General features: G+C 36.4%; 1 long non-coding RNA gene across 23 annotated transcripts in view; it reads right to left on the bottom strand.

Moving 5' to 3' along the window:
- The window catches only part of LOC146587860 (uncharacterized), a 359,490-nt gene that overhangs the window by 10,728 nt on the left and 327,940 nt on the right, over positions 1 to 20,822 (bottom strand). For 2 of the 23 annotated variants that reach the window (XR_014897554.1, XR_014897570.1), the window contains exon 14: positions 1,591 to 2,061. The exons of 20 other annotated variants lie outside the window; for them this stretch is intronic. This is a non-coding gene — a long non-coding RNA (uncharacterized LOC146587860). Of the gene's footprint in view, positions 1 to 1,590; positions 2,062 to 11,994; positions 12,066 to 20,822 lie in introns of those variants that run through there. One more of the 23 variants, XR_014897555.1, reaches the window with a different exon arrangement.

Raw genomic sequence — 20,822 nt, 5'->3', positions numbered from 1 at the left:
TAGATAGAAATATATGCAACATTATTTTAAATAGGTAAATACATATGAAAGTCATGGTTCCAGATAGGTATGTTTAAAATAACCATTTGGACAACCACGATTCCTGCAAAGTGATAAATGCAACAGCAGCTTTCCAATACTTCATTAACCAAAATTGGAGAATTAGTTGGTTGATAAATACACTTCCTTTGTGGATGACTGTCTACAGAAAGCCAAGAGCTCTGTCCATCATACAGAAAATAATCYTTTAAAATCATTTTTCCTCAAACATGAATATGGCAAGTTGGTGTTCTTTCTTTAATATCAGATGAAAAAAATTTCTTCTTACTGAGACTAATCTTTGAGATCTGACCCATAGAGTTCTTGAAGTAAGAGGAATCAGTAGTTCCTCAAGACACACAAATGCTATTGGATTTTCTGGAATACAATCATGAGCTTATTATTAGAGAATTTTCTCATTACTAAAGCCTTAAGCCACTATACTTTTCAGTTTTTCTGTTCAGAATGCTGCAGCAGCAGCTGAAGGAATACATACATTTATTATACAGCAACACATTTCACTCTCTCATTTCCAGATATAGAAAAGTACCACATAAATTCAAGTCTGGATCTTGARAAAGTGTCAGCTTTAACTCTTAAAATATCAGAAAACCGAGATCCTGATTTCAAAGAAAGYTGATGTCTCTTGGCACATTGTCAGTGTGCTCAACCAGATTCAGTCACTCTGTCGATCATCTCATGTTGTTGAATATTGATTCCTCTGCAAAAGTGACTTCCCTTAAAAAAGCTGGGTAATTCAAAGTGCTCACCTCGCAGTGCACACATGTTTCCTATTAAAAACCATCAGGAAGCAAATACACGTATCTGAGGAATGAATTGTGTTTCTTTGTGCATGTTTGTTCCATAAAATAAATTTTTTCCATCCTATGAAACYGAGCAGCCTTATGTCCACTGCAGACAATGGAAAAAAAGTCATTGACTTCAACACACTTTAGATCAGGCCCTCTGTACTTAATTCTAGCTGCTCCAGGCACAGATTTCCAACTGCCTRATGTTGGGTTAGTCACTTGAAATCATCCAGGGCTTTTATAACACCTCATTATGTATGATACAACTTCTTTCACAATAAATCCTTTCAAAAAAAGCTTTTTTTCAGAGAAACAAGCTTATGATTAATTCACTATGTGTATTTTAAACTGCACCCTCTTCTACAGAAGGTTAAAGGTGAATTTCCAGCAACTAATTACTGAAATCAAACCACCAAGTTAATTTCATAAAAGTGTGTTAGTGTAAGTCTATTTGGGGAAAAATACTTATATGAAACACTTTGAAAGAAGTTCAAGAGTGTAAATCCATATATAACACTTTAAACTGTTGATATTACCATGAAGTTATGAATGTATAACAAAAAAACTAGACTTTTTAAAACCAGAGGAGACATGTTATTACMCCAAGGAAAACAGCAGAATTCCCCAGGTCAATTGTTTTCTCCTTGCTTCATGGAGGATCTACATAGGATTCTTCCTCAGATCACTTTTTGATTGGTTTATTTGTAAAAYTGTAAATAAAGAGCACACACACCTCAGTAGATCAAATAGCTTTAGACCTATCCAATTTAAGTTATTTATTTCTTTTTCYTACCATACATATTTCAAGATAAAGGAGAACTATTACAGCATCTTGTCTGCTCCTTTTCAAACATGGGATCTGTCCAGACTTAATTGTTTTTGCTTTMTCTTTCTGCTTTCTGATCTAGTTTTTATTGGACTGCAATCCCAGGTTTCCTTCTCTGATCAGTCACTTGACAGTTTTATTTAAACTGTGCTTTTGGCTTCAGCGATTGAAGCTGTTGCACTGTTTCTCTTCCACATCTCTCTATTTTTGCTTCCACAGTCTTGCTATGCAGTAACCTGCCACCACTGCAGCTATTTAATTAGCTGGTTTCCAGACTCCGTGGGTTCTCTGTGGACAGTTCAGATATACACAGATCTCAAGGGCAGAAGGGATCACAGTGAACATCCATCACAGCATAGCACAGTCCCTAGGACTTCTCATCAGCTCCTGCTTTAAATTGAATGGTTATGCTTGAATTAGCCCAGAGCTTTCAGGAAAGAAATAAACAGCTGTATCAGTATAAAAGTTACCCATCCTAGAGAATCCAAGCCAGCCTTTATTGCATGATTCCAGGGTGCTGTTTTTCAAAGTACTTTAATTTCAGGATTAATTTTTCTGACTTCAACTATCAAATATAAATGCTTTAAAAGCTCATTAGAAATAATATTATCAAAACAATTTAACAGAGGTCAAATAGGGAGTTTATTTTCACTCAAACAAAACATTTTGTCAGAGAGGAGCAAACTAGTTAAATGCCATTGGTAAAAGATTTCATTTGTGATAAATTCAATTAATTGTCATACACTTGAGGGGATTCCAAAGTGATTAACTCTTTCTCAGGACTGTTAGGCAATGTTCACCCTCTGAACTATTTCCACTCTATTTTCCCATGCACAACATATTCACTAATATTCCACTCATTTCTGCCATGAAAGTAACAGGCAGTCTTACTGACGGCTTATCACCCTTCTTCTGAAAGCAATTCCTTCAGAGAGAATTGTTTTTTAGAAAGCGGAGCTATGGTGGCCATGATTTAAACAGTGATCAAGTCAAGATATGGCAAATTTCTACAAAAAGTCCTGAGAACAAAGACCTCCCCCCCCYATGCTGTACCCATCCATATTTGGTCCATGAACAAACATGCACGTCCTAGCCACTGAACAGCTTCTTCCCRCTTGTCCCTAAGTCTTTCAGTATAACCAGATAAAAGGTCCAAAACACTTAGCTATCTACTCAAGTATATCAAACCGAAATCCAACTATTTTATCTATTGTTTTTTCTACCTTTATTTTGGACTKTTGGCAACAATCAAATTTCAATCAGTTTTACTACAGCAAAAAGGTAGAAAATTACATTTCCTCATTTTATAGGACATTGCAAGGACAAACACTTCAGGCAAAATAGTGCTAAAGATCACAGAAACTAGCTAACATGAATATAAAAGATCGAAGACTCAAAATAAACCTGAGCCTGTCATTCCTAATAAAGTACTTGAGAATTTACTTTTTTACAGGGAAAAAGAGAAAGGAAAAAGGGAAAGGGGGAAAAGAAAGAMRGAAAGGGGAAAAGGGGAAAAGGAGGAAAGGCAAAAGAACAAGTCTGACTAGTCTGACTGGAACAATTTGCTAGTTTAAAGTAGGCTAGGATTTTGGTTCTTTACTTGCTTGAACAGATGATTCCAAGGAATTAAGACCCTTTTTCTCGCTATCTTAAACCGAACAYTAATCTCAAGTGAGTTTTAGTAGTTCTAAATAGAGAACGATCTAAAATTTCTAAAACAATATTAGAAGTGATAGTCTGCTCTTCTTTAAAATCTCTTGATGCATACGTAAAAAAAAAATTTTTTTTTTTTAAAAAAAGAATTCCTTAGTTCTCCTTTTTTCCCCCTTCATCTCTCAACCTGTGATGTCCTATTCTCTACTTACCCTCCCAAATTTGAGGAGATCTGATGGGACTAAGATAAGCTTGCTACTTACCTTGCTTGGTAATTCCTTCTAGCCTCTCTAAAGTTTCAGGAATGGTTTATGAAGTTTCTATGACACCATTAGAACTGTAATAGTTAATTACTAGAAACTGCACAAAGACCTTTGCTGGAGGCAACATTTACATTTCTCTGCAACACAGGAGTGTAGACGCATCCAAAGATGAATGGGAATGGGGATGATGAATGGCATAAAATTACAATTATAAACCAAGTAAGACAAGCCTGAGTGCTCTATACCTGGCATTTAGTCAGAATCCTGTTTTAAAATGCTATCTAGCATTTATTTTGTTTGGCTGAGATGTTTCTCCATTATAAATTCTTCCTATATATTGACAATGCCCTCCTGGTAGGGACTTGAGCCAGCTGTTAATGGTTTTGTTGCTGATGGGAGGGGGGAGACTGTGTGTCCTTGATATGTCACTGGAATAAATATTTTCAGAGAAGGATGTGAGCCTAGATACTATAATTTTTAGTTGACAGATTAGGACAACTGGGCTGAGAATATCTGACAGCTAAATACAGTCTGATTTATAAAACTGAACAGGAAAGCATGACAGACATATGTATTTATTAAAGATAGATTTTTAAAATATCCTCATTTAATTTGACAACTTTTCCAGCTAAGGCCTCAGGAAGTCCAAAGATATTATGCTGTACATACCACCRTGACACTCCAGAGCTGATAGAAGTTAAAAATCAGAAATGAATAGTTTCAGTGTCTTAAATTTATAAATTATATGCACATCCATGAATGCTGTAAAAWTGCAGCAATCTGAATTGCTCCACACAGTTAGTGTATGAAAAAAAAAAGTGTTCTTGATTATGATGTTTTATAATACTTCTTGTACTTTTACTATTCATTCAAGTATATATTTGGAACAATATTTTTTATGGAATCCTAAGATAGCAATGTTCTTCCTACTTATTAAACTGTAGAGTCAGCCTGTACAAATTCAAAGCAAAAAGGACACGCACAAGATTTTTTTCAGAAAGTTGTTAAGAAGTACTGACCTACAACAGTGTGACTCACGGTATAGCTACCATTGAAATAATACTCTAGTCTGCTTTGATTTTGAAATTCATCTTTTTCAACATAGTTTCTCTCAGTTCCTCTCAGTTTTATCTATCAGTCAACATTTCAGAAAAATCAAATAAATTGTACTTCACTTTTCTTTCCCTGCCTTCCTAAAAAATAGTACTTTTAAAATACATTAGTTTTTCAGAGCTTCCTTCTGTATAACCATCCTTCTAAGAGACTAAACAGGAGTAACTAATCAACTAGCCATTTGACATTGACCTCTGCTTCCACTAATTTGATTATTTCAAGCAAAACTGTATACCTCACATACCTACCTGAAGTGCTGCAGCTACAAAAACACCTACATGTGCCTCACCTTATGGCAGGACTGTAGCCCCAGTGGCATCTAGGCAGCTGCTGGCAGCATTGCAGTTCAGAGGTGTGTAAAATCAAGCCTATGTGACTATCAGTGCATCCATTATATGATGCACATCAGGGAGTTGGACTGGGTCAAACCATGAGAGAGAAACTTCCTCCTCTTTTTGAAGCATGAGGCAAAACTTTATAAAGCTTTATCATGAGAGATAGTGAAGTTCTTTCATTACTGCTAAATCATTGCTGCATTTTCAAGTTTGTTCATAATGTGAACTTTCTGGAGGAGAGGGAGCGGGGTGGAAGAAATGTATAACGATTTAGAGTTTTTGTATTTTTTGATAATGATGCAGAATAAATTATTTTGCAGAATTTTAATGCCATCTCTCCTTTGTCTTTTCTGATGAAATTTGAAGTATCAACTGACTCTTCTTAAAACAAGAACAAGCCTGTACCTACAGGCATTACATTTTTAGTAAAGTCTGTACAGGAACAAGGCCAGTGTAATCTCTATAGAGATAAATATGGTAAATCTATATAAACAGTAATAAATGTGTCCAGAAATCTCAGCACACTGGCTAAGTCAAACATTTGCACTGTTAAAAACATTTTATACTTTCATGCTAAAGAAGGTCATTGAACCATTACTGAACAAAGAATCCAAGGTTAAAAACTAAAGTGCTGGCCCTTCGAGAACATTTTTTATTGACTTGAATTGCTATAACTGAAAAAATAAGTTTCTCCTGCTTTGCCAGTACTTTCTATCCAGGAAGAAGAAATGTAAACTTACTTTTCCTCTCTGGCCCTCTAGATACAGATATTTCTATTCATTTTTTCTGATCAGAATAAGTGGAAAACTTTCCCTCCTGTGTCTAGCATAACACTGCAAAGAAGACAAGAAATTAAGGGAAAGAGACAGGCAAACTGGCAAGATAAAAACMAAAAAACATCACTATTATATATACCGAGAGTCTGGGATAACCCGAGGAAGCTGAATATAAGCCAGATCTAATAATTGTTTTAAATACATAGCTCAAATTATATTAGTTACAAGCAAAGTCATAGTCTTATCCTACTTTTCTGCAGTCCAACCTTTCTTTTCTTACCTTTTTCAAAGTTTCGCACTTAGAGACTTGATTACCATTCGTGTCCTATCTTGTGAAAATCCTTCACATTTTCGATTCTCATTTTTCTTATGGAMAAAAAGAGCAGAAACTCTAAGATTAAAGAATTACTGTGCATCAGTGGACCATAAATTAGTAACTTTGATAAACGGGGAAAGTTGTGAACAAGAYACAGAAACATCAAACAAAGAAAAAAATGGCAAGAGGTAAAGAATCGCAAGGCCAACATTTTTTCTGAAATCAATTTTCTTTGTTTCCCCAGAGGGTAGCATTAATTTTCAGACTGGAGTAGTTAAAATTCATCCACAGCAAGTTTCTGCAAGATTTCAAGTTCTTTTAAAAAATGCTTATATGATTTTGCTATATATCTCTTGTCCAGCATGTTTGATAATATGGTACCAGAATAACTCAGATGCATGCTAAGATGCTAGTATAGGTATATTTATATGGTGGTAGAAGGTACATATTGTCATAAGTAAGATTTGACACTCTGTATGGTGTGAAAGCAAAGAACAAAAAAAACTTCCCTAAATTTGCAGCTAGGTAAAGGAAGGAAGTAGGTTTCCAAAGAGGTGATTACCATTTGAAAATGATTTCAACAACAGAAAAAAAAAATGTATCCACTGAAAAGGCTTTTTACCACCTAGTTTATTATTGTGAATCTAACTTCTTTGTTTGGAGTAAGGATGATAATTTTAGATGTATTAAGATCTTTGATATCAACTTAGCACAGTAAGGTTGATAGTTATATTAAAAGGAAAACATTGCATCTCTTAAAATGAAAATAAAATATTAATATTTAGTCAGGAGTGCTAGATCCAGCCTAAAAGCCTATTTCAGCAAATGTCTCACTTAACTCTACTCAACTCTGAAGCCCAAAATCTTTAATAAGAACCTTCACAATTTGTTGAGAAGATGTAGGCTAAAACAACACGTAGTTAAGCCCTCTATTGAGCAACTACCTTTGTCACTGACTTTCCCCATTATTCATCATATTTTTGTTTGCATTTTTGAGCTATGACAAAACAATGTTATGCTTTTACATATTAGATGAAAAGCCCCTGTGTTTAACTCAATTAAAATTTAATAGAAAAATCTGACTCCATATCCAGCATACAATACTTATACAGTATTTTTGTAACTGACAACCTCTTATTTTCTGAATTTTGGATGAAAAGTATAAAAACTGAGCTTCAAATGGAAACATATTTGCCAACCTAAGTAGCTTATGCCATTCTCTAATTGCTTCTCAGTCTGTGTATTATTACGGCTATTGAAATAGATGGCAAAAATACAACACCAAGGCTCTGCACACGATTAACTTTTTATTCTTCCTGCAACTTACCATAAACCTCAAATGAACTTTGAGGTTGGCAATAACGTGTTAACTAGATACCAAACTGTATGAGACACTTTTTTCCAAATAGAAACACCTGCCTTGGATGTAATCCCCTTTCCCTCTCTCTTCCTCTTTTCTCCCTCCACCCCCAATAGCTGTTATAGACAGTTGGATGTTTTGTTTATATTTGTGATAAACACTTCTAAAGGTTTTGATCCTAGAGTTAAAATACCCCCTCAAAAGATTTCTCCTCTCAGGTCAAGCTTCGCTCTTTCCACTGAGCAGTGCTGCAGAAAACAGCCTGTCAACGGGGACTCAAAGTGGGTTCACCAAACCATTTTCCACAGGTCCCAGAAAAGCAATCAGGTCATAAAGTAACTACCTGCCGGCAGTCACTACTCTCTGAGCCACTTTAACAAATCACACTGGATGTTCAATGTCCAAAAGGTCCATCTGTTGAGCCTTCTGKTTTTCCAGAAAGCTTTTCATCTCTCAGAGATGTGAGCCATATATGTCAGCTAGAACAGCAGCCTTCCTCAGACAAATAAATATCAGTAGATTTTGTGAACATATTCAATGGAACTTCCAAGTGYCATTGTTAAAGGCCATATCTCACACATATACTAAGGGATTTTAAACACCTACAAGGGTCTGCCTAGGACAGGACTCAAAGATGAAAGCCTGACAAGATTTTCCAAAAAGAGGCAGCCTTAGCACAATTAGACAAGAGATCTTCCCACAAGTCAGAGCAGTAGTCAACCCAGGTACAGGCAAAATGAAGCTTATCTTTGTCAAAATCCCACAGGGATACTGCTAACATTGTATTATTTGGAGATCAGATCTCTGAATAATGAAAATAAGCTGGCACCTTGAGATTTTGTTTGTTCAGGGTTTTTCGTTTATCAGGAGGAAGGAATATGGTTTGGCCAAATCATCTCCTTGTTAACATGCTTTCATTTATGCGTTGAAACCGTTCCCATTACACCCAGCAGGTGAAAAATGAACGCACTTGCACAGCAGTATGATGTGAAATCTCAATAGCATACTGAAACAGCTAGACATTTCAATTCTTTGCTGATAAATTTGTTCCTTTGAAAATGTGGAACATACTTCAAAAATATCWATGTGATGCTTCAGTGAACATCCCTTTATTGAAAACCAGAGTAACGATATGATTCTGGTTACAAACAAATGGCCTGACAAAGTCCAAATATAGACAGTCAAGGTCCTGTTCTGCCTTCTCATTCACATCACATTCACGAGACTGATTACAATGGAAGTGCCCCCCCAAGCACCTCAGGGAATAATTGGCATTTAATTTATGAAACCTTTAGGTCCTCTTTGCTCTGACGATGAAAGCTTTCTTCTTTTTATGTTACCAATACTACTTGGTATTTCTATAGCTCTTTAGAACCTGATGACATTTTGCTCAGAAAAGGGAAGCATTACAAGAAATGGTGTGTGGAGGGGGGGAAGTGGGACACTGAAAGATAAAATGACTTGCTCAAAGCTACTGGCCTTTGCAAGGAATACCAAGTCTCAGCTATCCAGTCCACTGTGCTCTATCTATTCAAGTCACTCTGAGAGCTGCTAGGTGCATTGGAGGTTGTATGCTGGTAATAAAACARTAAAAGGAAAAGCAGCACTGCAAAAAGAAAACATAAGCTAGAGAAAGTGTTAGAACGGAGTAGCCAAGCAAAGATTGAAAGATATGCCTGCAGACATGGGCTGCACAGTAGGACAAAGATGAAGAGAAGATAACAGAAGGTGAGCGGAGAAACCCCAGTGGATAACATAATCAGAGTAACAAGACAAGAACTTTAGCTGCCTGCAAAATGAAAATCAAGAGAAGACATGTATCAGAGTTTAGACGAGGCATGACTGTCAACTTGAATTTGCAGGAACTGCAGAAAGGTAAAATAATTTCTTTGAGTTGTTGTAGAAGATAATAGAAAAGTAAGAAATACATCTAGGGAAAGTTTCTCATTGTAAATAAAAACCCCAAGACACAAAAATTCCAGGCGTAGATTTGTCAGGAACATTTTAGTTCATTAAAATCTTGCCTCTCAGTACTTTATTTTAAATTAGTAATTTGCTAGCAATACCTGAGCTAACACAAACCTCAGATAAGTTTGGGTTCTGCTTTACAGTCTTCTATCTGGAAATCTCTGTTAAATTACCATGGTGTTCTACAGCTAGAGAAATTGTCATGAAAAGTGATATGGCATTACTACAAAAACATTTCAAACAGGAACATACCTTATATTAAAAGGAGCAGAGGCAGATTAAAAATACCAGATTATCTCCTATTAAATTAACCACGAGCCACACACAGAAAGTTCTGTTACTCTCAACTTTAACTAGACAAAATGAATGCAACACCAGTTAAAATGCTCTGTTTTGTAGACCACATTGAGAAAAACTACTTAGATTTGTATGCTAAATAGATCTACGATGAGGTGTCCTGCTTGTCTATTCTCTATATCATGCTCCTGAACACCTCATTTGCAGCAATGTTCCTCAGGCTGCTTTCCTCTCTCTTGTTCCTTGGCATCCACATTTTTTTCCAAGAATAGAAATTAAGGTATCACACCCAGCATTCGAGAAAGTAAATTTCCATGTTCTCAGTGCTTCTTATTGGCTTAGACTGTGATTTTTTAAACATATACACTATGTTACATCTCTTATCACCTTAAAACGTGCTTAAAAGAGATGAAGATTCCTCATGTGTCTTCATAAGAGGAGCAATGAAAATCTATATATGCATGTGTGTGTGTGTATATATATATATACATGTGTATGTGTATGAACACACATATAAGTGTGTAATGAAAATGATCATTTTTCATATTATATATATAGTGTATATATATATATGTATATGTGTGTGGGTGTGGGTGTATGTGTGTGTTATATACATGTATATATAAACACAACATAAAGTCAGATTTTAAATCAGTAATTTCTTTTCCCTTATGAACTATCCCCCCCCYTTTTTTTTCAGATTTAGTATTATATCTTAGGTGTCTTCAGCTGCGAGATTTCACTGTATGTAGACATTATTTTCTGCTGTTGTTCACATAAGGAAATACTTGTACTGTCACAAATGCCTGTCAGTACTTTATCAGATCTCAGACACATCACCAGCTCTCCAGCAGCCCAGACACTGGTTCCCTGCCTTATTCCAGCCTGATAAAATCTGCTGACATGTTTCCCTTTCCCGTAAACATTTACCATAGGCTAAAGCTGTCACCGCTCTTAGCCAATGTTGCGAATCAGCTGAAAAAAAGGCAGAAAACGGTCACATGTTTTCAAGCAGTGCTTTATATTCCTCAACACTATGATATTATATATATCATCTCAAAGTCTCCTTCATTACTCAACATAATTTTAAAGCTTAACAACAAATAAGTGGCAGAGTTTATTTGCTTGGGGAGGGGTGTGTGTGTGTGTTAGCTATATAGAAGTGGACATAGCCTGTTTAAGTAGCAAAACTGCTGCTGCCCGCAAGGGCGGAGATGCAAGCAAATGAAATTCACCTATTGCTTCTTGTTCCTTCCAATCCAACAACTCTATCATAAGCTGTATTTCACAGGGGGATAATTACAAATTACAAAAAAATATCTAGCCAGAGAGACGATTGTTTTAACGCTACTCTAAAACCCTCTTTTGCTGCAGACTAGCCACAAGAAACGAACACTGTGATAACTTCACCTAGCAGCATGGAATCAAAATGAGCACTGAAAGCTCTCGACCCTTACAGCTGTCCTCTCCCGTGTTTGTTTCTTTCTCTGGGATTTGCCTGTGTAAATGGCATCACTAACTAAGGCTAAATCCAAGCCGTGACTTCATTTCCTAGTTTCCCTAGTGTCCAAAAACTAGGACTGGAGTATTTTCTTCTGAGAGGCTGTTCAATAACSCCAGGCTGGRGCMCTGGCCAATTCTTTCAACACCCCCTAAAACCCCCCCTCCCCCCCCCCCCCATGGCTTGACCAAAGGCCTTGGAAGGAATTTCTGACAGCTGGTGTTGAGCTTGGCACCTGCAGAGCTCATGAGACGTCTCCTGGAATTTTGTTTGCATGAAGCCAGCGGCTGCAGCGCAGCAGCACCAAGCAGGGCCCAGGGGCTACAGGGGCCTGCAGAGCTCGGCAGCAGCCCCTCAGACCCACCGTGCCTCTCTCAGCTGCCTTTCGTGACCTTCCGTGAGCTAAGCTCCTATTACTCTCACCGTGGTTAGAATGGACCGATTTTTTTTTTTCCTCCCGAGTTTTCCGGCATCTGTTCAAATCAGTGAGTCTTGTGTGAGCAGGTTTCCCTCCCCTTGTGCCAAGGCGCTTGCAGAAACAGAATACAGATGACTGTCTTAAACATCAGGTGGGACATTCATCATGTCATTTCCAGGCCTTTTAGGTTACAAAGACTCCATGCATAGGGAATGTTTGTTTTAACGTAACTGTTCCCATTAGTCTAAATACACAAACTGGAAGCAAAAAAAATATATTTGCATATATATGATGTATCAAACATTGTATAATGGAAAACAGCGGGAACACTCTGGTTGCAGTTGAATTCAGCCTTGTGCTGTAAGCAAGGATGCTACATCTGTGCAGCTCTCTGTGGAAAGAACAGTGAACTTCAAATGACAGCAAATGGGAGAAAATTAAAAGCTTTACCCTTGATACTTACAAAAATGTCACTGTTCGCAGAAAAGGAGGAGGATGGATTCAGAAAGGTGTTTCGCAGGACGTTTAATTCTTTGTGTGTGAAGTTAATAGTGGTGTTAAAACGGCTGATGGAAGTTGTTGTAACTTTCAGGACCATTTCACATCACAAAGATCTGATGTCTGTGTACCACGCTTTGGTGGCCGTCTATGCAAAAATTTAGTTTCAAAGGGTGCCTGATTTTTGGTCATGAGACATGCACCATGAGAGGAAAAGATTTATACAGTAATATTCATCAATATTTTTCATATATTTTTAGCTGTTTCTGATGTCTGCAAAAATGGAAAAAAATTAATTTCACACTTGCAAACTTGAAAACATTTGCTCAACATGAGGAATTAGGTTATGACTGCCATTGATTTCTGATTCTGCAAACAAACACAACAACAGGCCCTTATGGAAATTATGGAGCTCAGCAAACTTTTAAGGACCTCCCCACCCAAAAAAAAAAATAAATAAATAAAAAAAAAAAAGAGAGAGACAGAAAAGAGACAGATATAGTGCTTGTGCCTGTATTCTTACATAAGGTATAAGAATGGTACTGGAATTCTCTTCTTTTGCTGCTACCTTTTATAAAATATGGTTTGACTTTTAGCATGAAAATACATTTTAGAAGTAGCTTTAAGAAGACCAGATGTTAATGAATAAGCAAACAGGAAAAAGAAGATAAAATTAGAAAAGAAAGAATACCTGATAGAGCTGGGTTGCCATACAGTTTCATGGCAAAGTTCGCTAGCTATTATTAGTTGCTCTATCACAAAATATGTACCTGCTGCAACAACAAAATTTAACATATTAATAATAATAAAAAAAAACCTAATCAATATAGCAGCACCAGCAGCTGGCTATCTGCAAAGTTCAACACTTAATCATAATTAAATCAGGAACAGCTGATAAATCCAAGTATAAGAAATCATACAAACAATGCAGTCAGCAACCAGKCAGCCTTTAATCATCAAATTGGTCAAGTCTGTCATAGACTTCAATTATTTCTGTTTAAGTTCACTTGAAATAACAATTAAACCCMCATGTACACCTTTTCCAATTATCAAATCGAGATTTAAGATAAATCAATGAATAGTTTAATTATATTAAACCACATGAAATATACAATAAGGAAGCATGTTCATGCAGATAACCAATTGGGTGCCGCACACAGAATAAATTAATAAAATAAAAATAGCAGTGCTTTTTCCTTTCCCATGAAATATTATGTTGCTATCAGAGCAGCCACTTTTGGTGGGAAGATGGGTATAAGGATAATTGAGAATTTACAGCCTTGGATATAATTTTTTTTCCTAGGGCACCAGGTGCTTTAAATGCCACCAGAAGGATGCTCTAGGCAATGCCATGCTGTCCAACATGGCTTGGCACAGATTAGCTCTAAGCCTTTGTGTCTTTGCAGGCTTTGATTAAGGGCCAGTGTTAGAACTCCTATGGGCTTCTACTTGATCCAGAGTAGCATAGCTTTTTTCTTCTTTTTCATCACRGCTGCCAAAAATATGCCAGTTAAGATAATTACATTTCAATTTAAATTGGTAATTTATTGGAGAATTTCAAACAGCACAGAATATCATCTTGTATTTCCAATCTTATCCCACAACAACGCTTCTTTTGTTTACAGAAGATGATTTAWGGGCCCAGCCTCATGTTTTAGGCTCTCAGTAAGACCAGAGAGTTTTAAGACTCTTTGTACTTCYGCAGGATTAACAGAGGATCTGCTTGGATTTGCTTTTTTTTCTTTTTTACTTCGAATACAGTAGTTTTATCTGTTTGTTGTTTTCTCTTTCTTTAACTACCTATCTTTATGAGTCAGAATAAGTTGTAAGAAACAAAATTTTCCTAATGATATGTGCTCTGTTTTTGGGAGAACAAGTAGAAGAACCCCAGAACCCRAATGTCTGCCATGCCACTTTTTCGTTGTTTTTATTATTTGTTTCAGGACTGACACAGAAGCCTGGCAGTCGCAACGTACTGTAAGGGAAATAATTTGCCTTTGTGCAGAGTGCAGTGTGTACGGTCATTTACATAATAAAACCCTCACACAAATAACAGATGGTGAAGAGGCACTCATTTTGCCACATGTTGGAAGCATGATACAGTACCTCGCTGAAGTCGTTTCTCTTCCTGTGGCCTACAGATGTCTACCAGCTATTAAACCTTGGGGGTTAGTCAGCTGGTGAAAGGTTTAAAGACAGGGAAAAATCTGTCTACAAAATCTTCCTTCTTTTGGGAGAAGCAAATGTTACACCCTGATAGAAATGCTCAGTCGATTGAAAATGGTTTTCACTACCATGAAAAGTAGATAATAATCTCTATCTTAGACACTCGTTGGGCTGAAATGGTTCACTATAGCAGATAATAAATACCATTATTCAACTGAATCTAAAATGTTTTCTCTCTTTTGGAATTCTTTTCAGAGCAGAAGTCAGGGACAGAAAGAGCTATGCTAATGCTGTATATTAGCAATATCAGTTCTTGGATGCATTACCATTAATTCTATGTGCAAATTAAGCGCCAGAAAACAAATGTCTGTCACATGGAATAATAGCCTTACAGTCTGTGTACAGTAAAGTGAAATAAGATCACACTACACTCCCTAATTAGAGTTAATGGATCTGCTTCTGATGACTTTTATGCCAATTTCATGATCATGTAATTCTCTCCATTGTCTCCAGTGGAGCTGCTCTTGAATAAGAAAGATATGCTCAGAATATGTCCCTTGCCTGAAACTGAGAGATATTTAAATAACATTTAAATTTCTATTTAAATAAGGCAAGAAATAGGCAAGAAACTCTTCTGCTACTGAAACTTCCTACTTCCATCCCATCCTCTCTATTTATCATTGCTCCTCAAGACTACCAGATCATAAATTTCTGGCTGTTTCATGCTTGCTCCTTTAACATCTAAAGGCATACAAAGTCTATTTAATAGAGCTGTTAACTGRGTAGCACAGCCAGTCTCTCTTTTTTTGAGAAAGATATGCATGTATGCAAGATCTCCTTCCTGTAAATATGAAAAAAGAAATCCCAAACCCAAACTGAGCCCAAAATATAAAGGTYTGCATCAAAAAAGAAAAGGATATATCATGCATGACAGTACTGAGCTCTCATCTGAAATGCAAACCTGATCTGAATTTTTTTTTTAACATTTAGTTAGCTCTGATTAACTTGCTTTTGTGCCATATGAGACTTGTCCAGAAGGAAAGACTGATATTTTGAATTGCTAAAATGTTAGCTAGCACCATTTTAAGAGGAGCATCAGGCCTGTTATTCTATRACATAGACCTCTGAAGATTGTCAGCCTTTAAAATCCAGGAAGTGTACAGTTGTTTTTAACGTCAATAGCTGACAGGTGCTTTCTGATGCTGTCATTCACTGTTTTCATCCCCTCAAATATTTGCCCCTGTATCTACCAGGGCAAATTCAAACCATTTTGGAGAATGAGCCTACGTTCATCCCTTACCATTAAGTCATTGAATCTAACCCAGCCAAGTGGTCTACCAAAGTGGAACACCTGCCTCAGGGTTTTCCTCTTCACYTTGGTGCCTGCAAAGCAGCTTCCCAGGAAATGTTCATCACCTTGCTCCAGAAACTGCCACATTAAAACCAGCTAACATAACTCAATGGTCATGCAACCAGTTACTTTTTTGGATACATTAGAGCAGTGTATCAGGCTGCTATGTTTCAAAATCATCATATCCTATGGGAATATCATGCAAAAGCCATGGCCAGTTAATTGGAAATCACCTGTATGTCATATCATAACGTAAAAGCAAATGGAGCTTTTTTCTTTCTTTCTTTTTCTTTTTTTTTTTTTTAACCATATCCAGAACCACACACTCCAGTTTTCACATCTCCAGGCTATATTCACAGGAGAAAATCCTTAGGCAAGCATGCTGCCTTCAAACTTTCCCTTCTCCTTTTCTCCATCCACTCCTCCCAAATAATCACTGATAAAGATATTTAACCAAGACACATATAAACCGATAACATTTTCTTTTTCTCTCCCCTCTCCCCCTAAAAAGGGTGATTAATGTTTGCAGCTCATCACTGGCTCTTGACTGAGTTCTGCTTTAGAGGTACATAAGCCCTTTTCAGATAATTATAGACCTGCTTCAGCTCCATCTTTAACAAATGCTTTAACAGTGGCAGTTGAAATTACAAAATTTAATAATAAAAATGATTTGCTCATTTGTCATTATGTTTATTATGGCTGATAAATGAACACTACACACTGCCACTAGCCTCAGGACTCAGGAGTAAGTAGTCTGTAGCACTACTTTTTGGAATAGTCTGTATTTAGTGGTCCTATTTTGAACTCCTACCTCCTGAACTATTAACTAGAAATACCCTATGCTCAGCCCAGTTCAACAGTATAATAATGCTCTGTCAACTGATGAGTAAGATTACTGTGACTAAAGGAATCCTACTGAAATTTCTTCGATTAGGAAGATACTCTCCCTTTCTCTCCTGTCCTTTCCTTCTTCCCCTTCCCTTCCCCCCAAATAACAAACCCCCTTAATAATCCAATATTGGGAAGTGCTGGATAATGACACTGTCTGATTCTTACATATGTATTTGTGATATGATGAAAGTAGTTGTCAACCTCAACTGCTACTTCATAAATACAAACTGAAGAGCCATTTCGTGCTCCAAAACTCTTCCATTTCAAAAGCAAAGAACAGGGAGATATAACATAATAATGAGCAACATATAATGCTGAAGTTGATTTAGTTCTTCTAAATTTAGACCTAATTTATGCCATAATAAATTTCACCTGTGCAACTCTYTAAACAAACAGCTCTCTCATGAAGGTGCTTCAAAAGATGCATCTGTAGGATGTAACTGTACTAATGAAAATCTTTACACAGATGAGCTTAATCTCTAACAAATAGGCTTTGGATAATTATGCAAGGCAATTTAAGATATGACCTGTCTGTCTGACCACCCCTGAGTATAGTAGTAGAAAAAATAATGTAAGCTCATTCCTTAGTCCCTAATAAACCCCTGTCAGCTGAGTTTTAGACTAAATCCTATAGGGGTTTGGCCCTATAGGCCCTATAGGCTGTGAAGTATGGATATGAGTTGGGGCCACTCTTTCATGCCATATTTYGAAAGGAATTGTTTCCTGTCCAACATGCTCTAAGTGATCCTGCTTGAGCAGGGGGGTTGGACTAGGTGATCTCCAGAGGTCCCACCCAACCTCAACTCTTCTGTGATTCTGTGACACTGAGGTGATTTCACTGCAGAATTACAGATTGTCTTTCAATTGTTTGCATCATGACAGTCAACTGACTGACAATAAAAACACACTATTTTTACTTCTGCTTGTTCTGCGTTAATTCGAGCAGAGGTAAAGCTGTCCATCATACAAATACAGTTCTTAAGCACAATGTAATTGTAAGATTATTAATGTTCATCAAACAAATAACACCAGGACTACAGCACTGATGCAAGACACTGCATAGTGTTTTCTACCAGTATGTCTTCTGAAGGTATAGCTAATACACGTTTAAACCAAAGCTCTACCACAGCTCTAGCTAGATAAAAACAATATGCTTGAGTAATTCAAACCAAAAGTGGCCAAGATTTGTGATGGATGAATTTGGATTTCTTCAGATATGGATTAAATAAATATTAGTAGTTTTTTTCATAAATAAATCTCAAGAAATCTAAAATATGATCCATAGACTGGAAACTGAAACATGAGTTACAAGGTGAGTGGCTGAGAGCCATATTTAAGTATCTTGTCAGGGATATAACATCAACAGAGAATTCAAATACAWGTCTATATAACTTTTTAAAATAAGATGTACATTTTTTCCTGCACAAGATCTAAGATAATCGAAAGAACAATAACTTTAAAGGGCAAAGGAAAAACATATCATACTATCCTGATATTTACTCAAGATGTAAACAAAACTTTGAGGTTTTTAATAAAATAATTAGAAGAAAAAAAGGTATTTAAAGCAATGGTAGCGAGTGACCTCAAGAGGGCTCAAATGTTTAGCTAAAATCACTGATTTAAAAAATAGATAGTTCAAGTACTTGCAGAATTTGCCCTTATTCTGAGGTGCTTTTTTGGTCCAAATACATGGTTAATAATCTTTYTTCATCACATGCAGTATTTCTAGCTCTAGGTGTAACTACTTCTAGAAAGAGTGGAAACAAAACAAAACAGAGCTTTCTCTTAAAGATTATCTGATTTTCTAAAAATTTTCTGGAAATTAGAATGCTTGAAAAGCCAGTTTACAGTTGCTTGCAGGCAAGCAGCAGGCAGTGCATTGTCTTGCACCCCATGACTACAGCTGCATATGTCACAGTAACTCTTCAGCTGCCAAAATATATATATACATAYATATATATATATATATAWAATATATAAACTATGTTTCTATCAGACTCTTCATTATTTTTCTTCTTTTAAGCTGTTTTCTCTCAAACTGTTATTTTTTTYCCATTTCTTTTCCCATTCATTTCATCTTCACAAGTCWTACGGTAGATCTACACAAGTGTGGATTTTTCAATAGATGGTCTAAATTCATATTACCTCCATTTAAGAGTCTTAACTAACACTGTCTYAGGCAAATAAAATCATCCATAGAACCCTCCATTTTCATCGTTTTTCTATCAATTCCTTGAATTCAAATTCATAGTTTTGATTTTCTTCTAAGGGAAKATATTCACTGTCAAGGGCTCCTCAGCTTCAGTAGTTCTCTGACAGCACAGAGCAATAGATTCTAATATTTTATTATGTGTCATTCCTCCTTTCTCTTAAGTTCTTACAACCCCCAACCATACAGATCCCTTCTCATAAACAATTCTTATTGCTAAACCTCTCATCTCTAAGCAATTCTCATCTCTAAACCTCAATCTTAATACTCTAGTCCTAGGTAAGGAACTCCATTGCTTACAAATTAGTATTGCTATTCTATGTTATATGAAATGAAACAAGTAAAATTGAAATCACTTATTGAAAACACAGCTGCACTGATGTCTCTACTGGAATTTCCTTTCTTCTCACACCAACAATCATTTTGTACTTGTGCATAGAGTTTAAAAGTCTTCAATCCCAGTAACGCGCAAATCACATACAAAAATTCTATCCTGGTTGCCTTTTCCATTCACATTTTTTTTCCCCCACTCCTATTATCCAGAAAGATCAGAAATAGCTATAAACAACCCTCCTTCTCATCCTCCCCAAAGCTCTTATTCTGGAATAGCTGTGGCACCTTRCCAAGAGCATGGAGTTGTTCCCAATTCAGAATATATCATGACAATCCCCATGTTTATGCTTGATATCTCTTGCAGGCTGATTAAGAAACTCGTAAGTGGAAGTGATAGCAGGGTACAATAAGCCAATGAATTTTTTTTTTGTCTGACAATATTTGGAAATACTAAAGGAAAAAAAAATTCCTGCTATTATTTGACCTATAAATGACTCATTTATCTGTTGGAAGTTTTAGATAGTTATTTCTACTGCTGCTCTTTTTGTGCTAGCTAATAAGCAGCTCTTCAGCTCTTCTCTCTAGTTTTAGAAGACTCCAGAGAGATATTTGCTAAAGCCACAGGGAACAATGAGAGGAAAGTGCAAGAACTCAGAAGGATACATGAAAAGATGTTTCAGGTTTAGTTTCCTTTTGCTTTGCTTGACTATTATTCATTACTATTTATGTCTGAATAGCAGCAATAGCCTAACAAAGTTAATGAGTTTTCATGCTAACAAAACAGAGTGCCTATTATGAGGTCCTAAAGACCTCAATAAATTATCAGATAGGTGATCTTTTCTCTTTGGCAGTCCTAACACAGTCTGTTTTACTGACTCAGAGCTCCAAGGAACCATGGCTCTAACATCAAGATCAACACCTTCATTGCCTACTCTTTCTTCCAAATACTTTTTATATTCTTTTTATATCTCTCATAGCAGAGCAATTATTTGAACAGCATCTTATCTATTATTAAGTAGCTTGCAAGTGGCTCTTTCAGATCACAAATCTACAATCATTAAATGAAGCTCTAAGTCCAGTTTTCTGCATCATAGCTATATCTGTTCACAAGAGGATGTAGTCCTTGTCCTGTCCACACATTTATTAAAGGAAGACCTAAACTTTAAGCATGTATGTACCAGAACTGATTTTACACAAACCCTATCCGACAGTAAAAGGCCAGTTTCTCTACTCTATTCCCTTGTAGCACATTATAAAGCCAGATACTTGTATAGCTACAAGATTGAAGTTTCCAGTCATTTCAGCATATATCTGAAGTATATTAAACTGACTGAATTTAAATGGTGAATTCCTGGAAGCAGAGATTGGTTATTGTCTTCTTTTGTAAAACCAGCGCCCCTCTGATTAATAGGAAGGAATGACTTTACAGAGACCTTCAAAGAATTAATTCCAGGGTATACATTTCCAATCTAACATTGAAGTTTCTGTCTTAACTAATTCTCTTCATTTTGCCTGTTTGCATATCTCATGTATCCAATGAGACAGCAGAGTGAATCAGTTTCCTTTGCCCTCTAAAATTACTCTAACATAACCTTCTGAATGAGAAACTTCAATGAATATGGAGTTAATGTTTTTGTCCTTTCAAATTCTGAAACACTACTAATTCTTACCAACCCTGCCAAAAAGTCAGGATGAGCAGA

The sequence above is a fragment of the Rhea americana genome, unplaced genomic scaffold (assembly GCF_003343005.1).
Source record: "Rhea americana isolate MKP2758 unplaced genomic scaffold, rheAme1 scaffold_56, whole genome shotgun sequence".
Taxonomy (NCBI): Eukaryota; Metazoa; Chordata; class Aves; order Rheiformes; family Rheidae; genus Rhea; species Rhea americana.
Note: the sequence above shows the minus strand (reverse complement) of the source record. Positions and strands in the feature narration are given on the sequence as shown.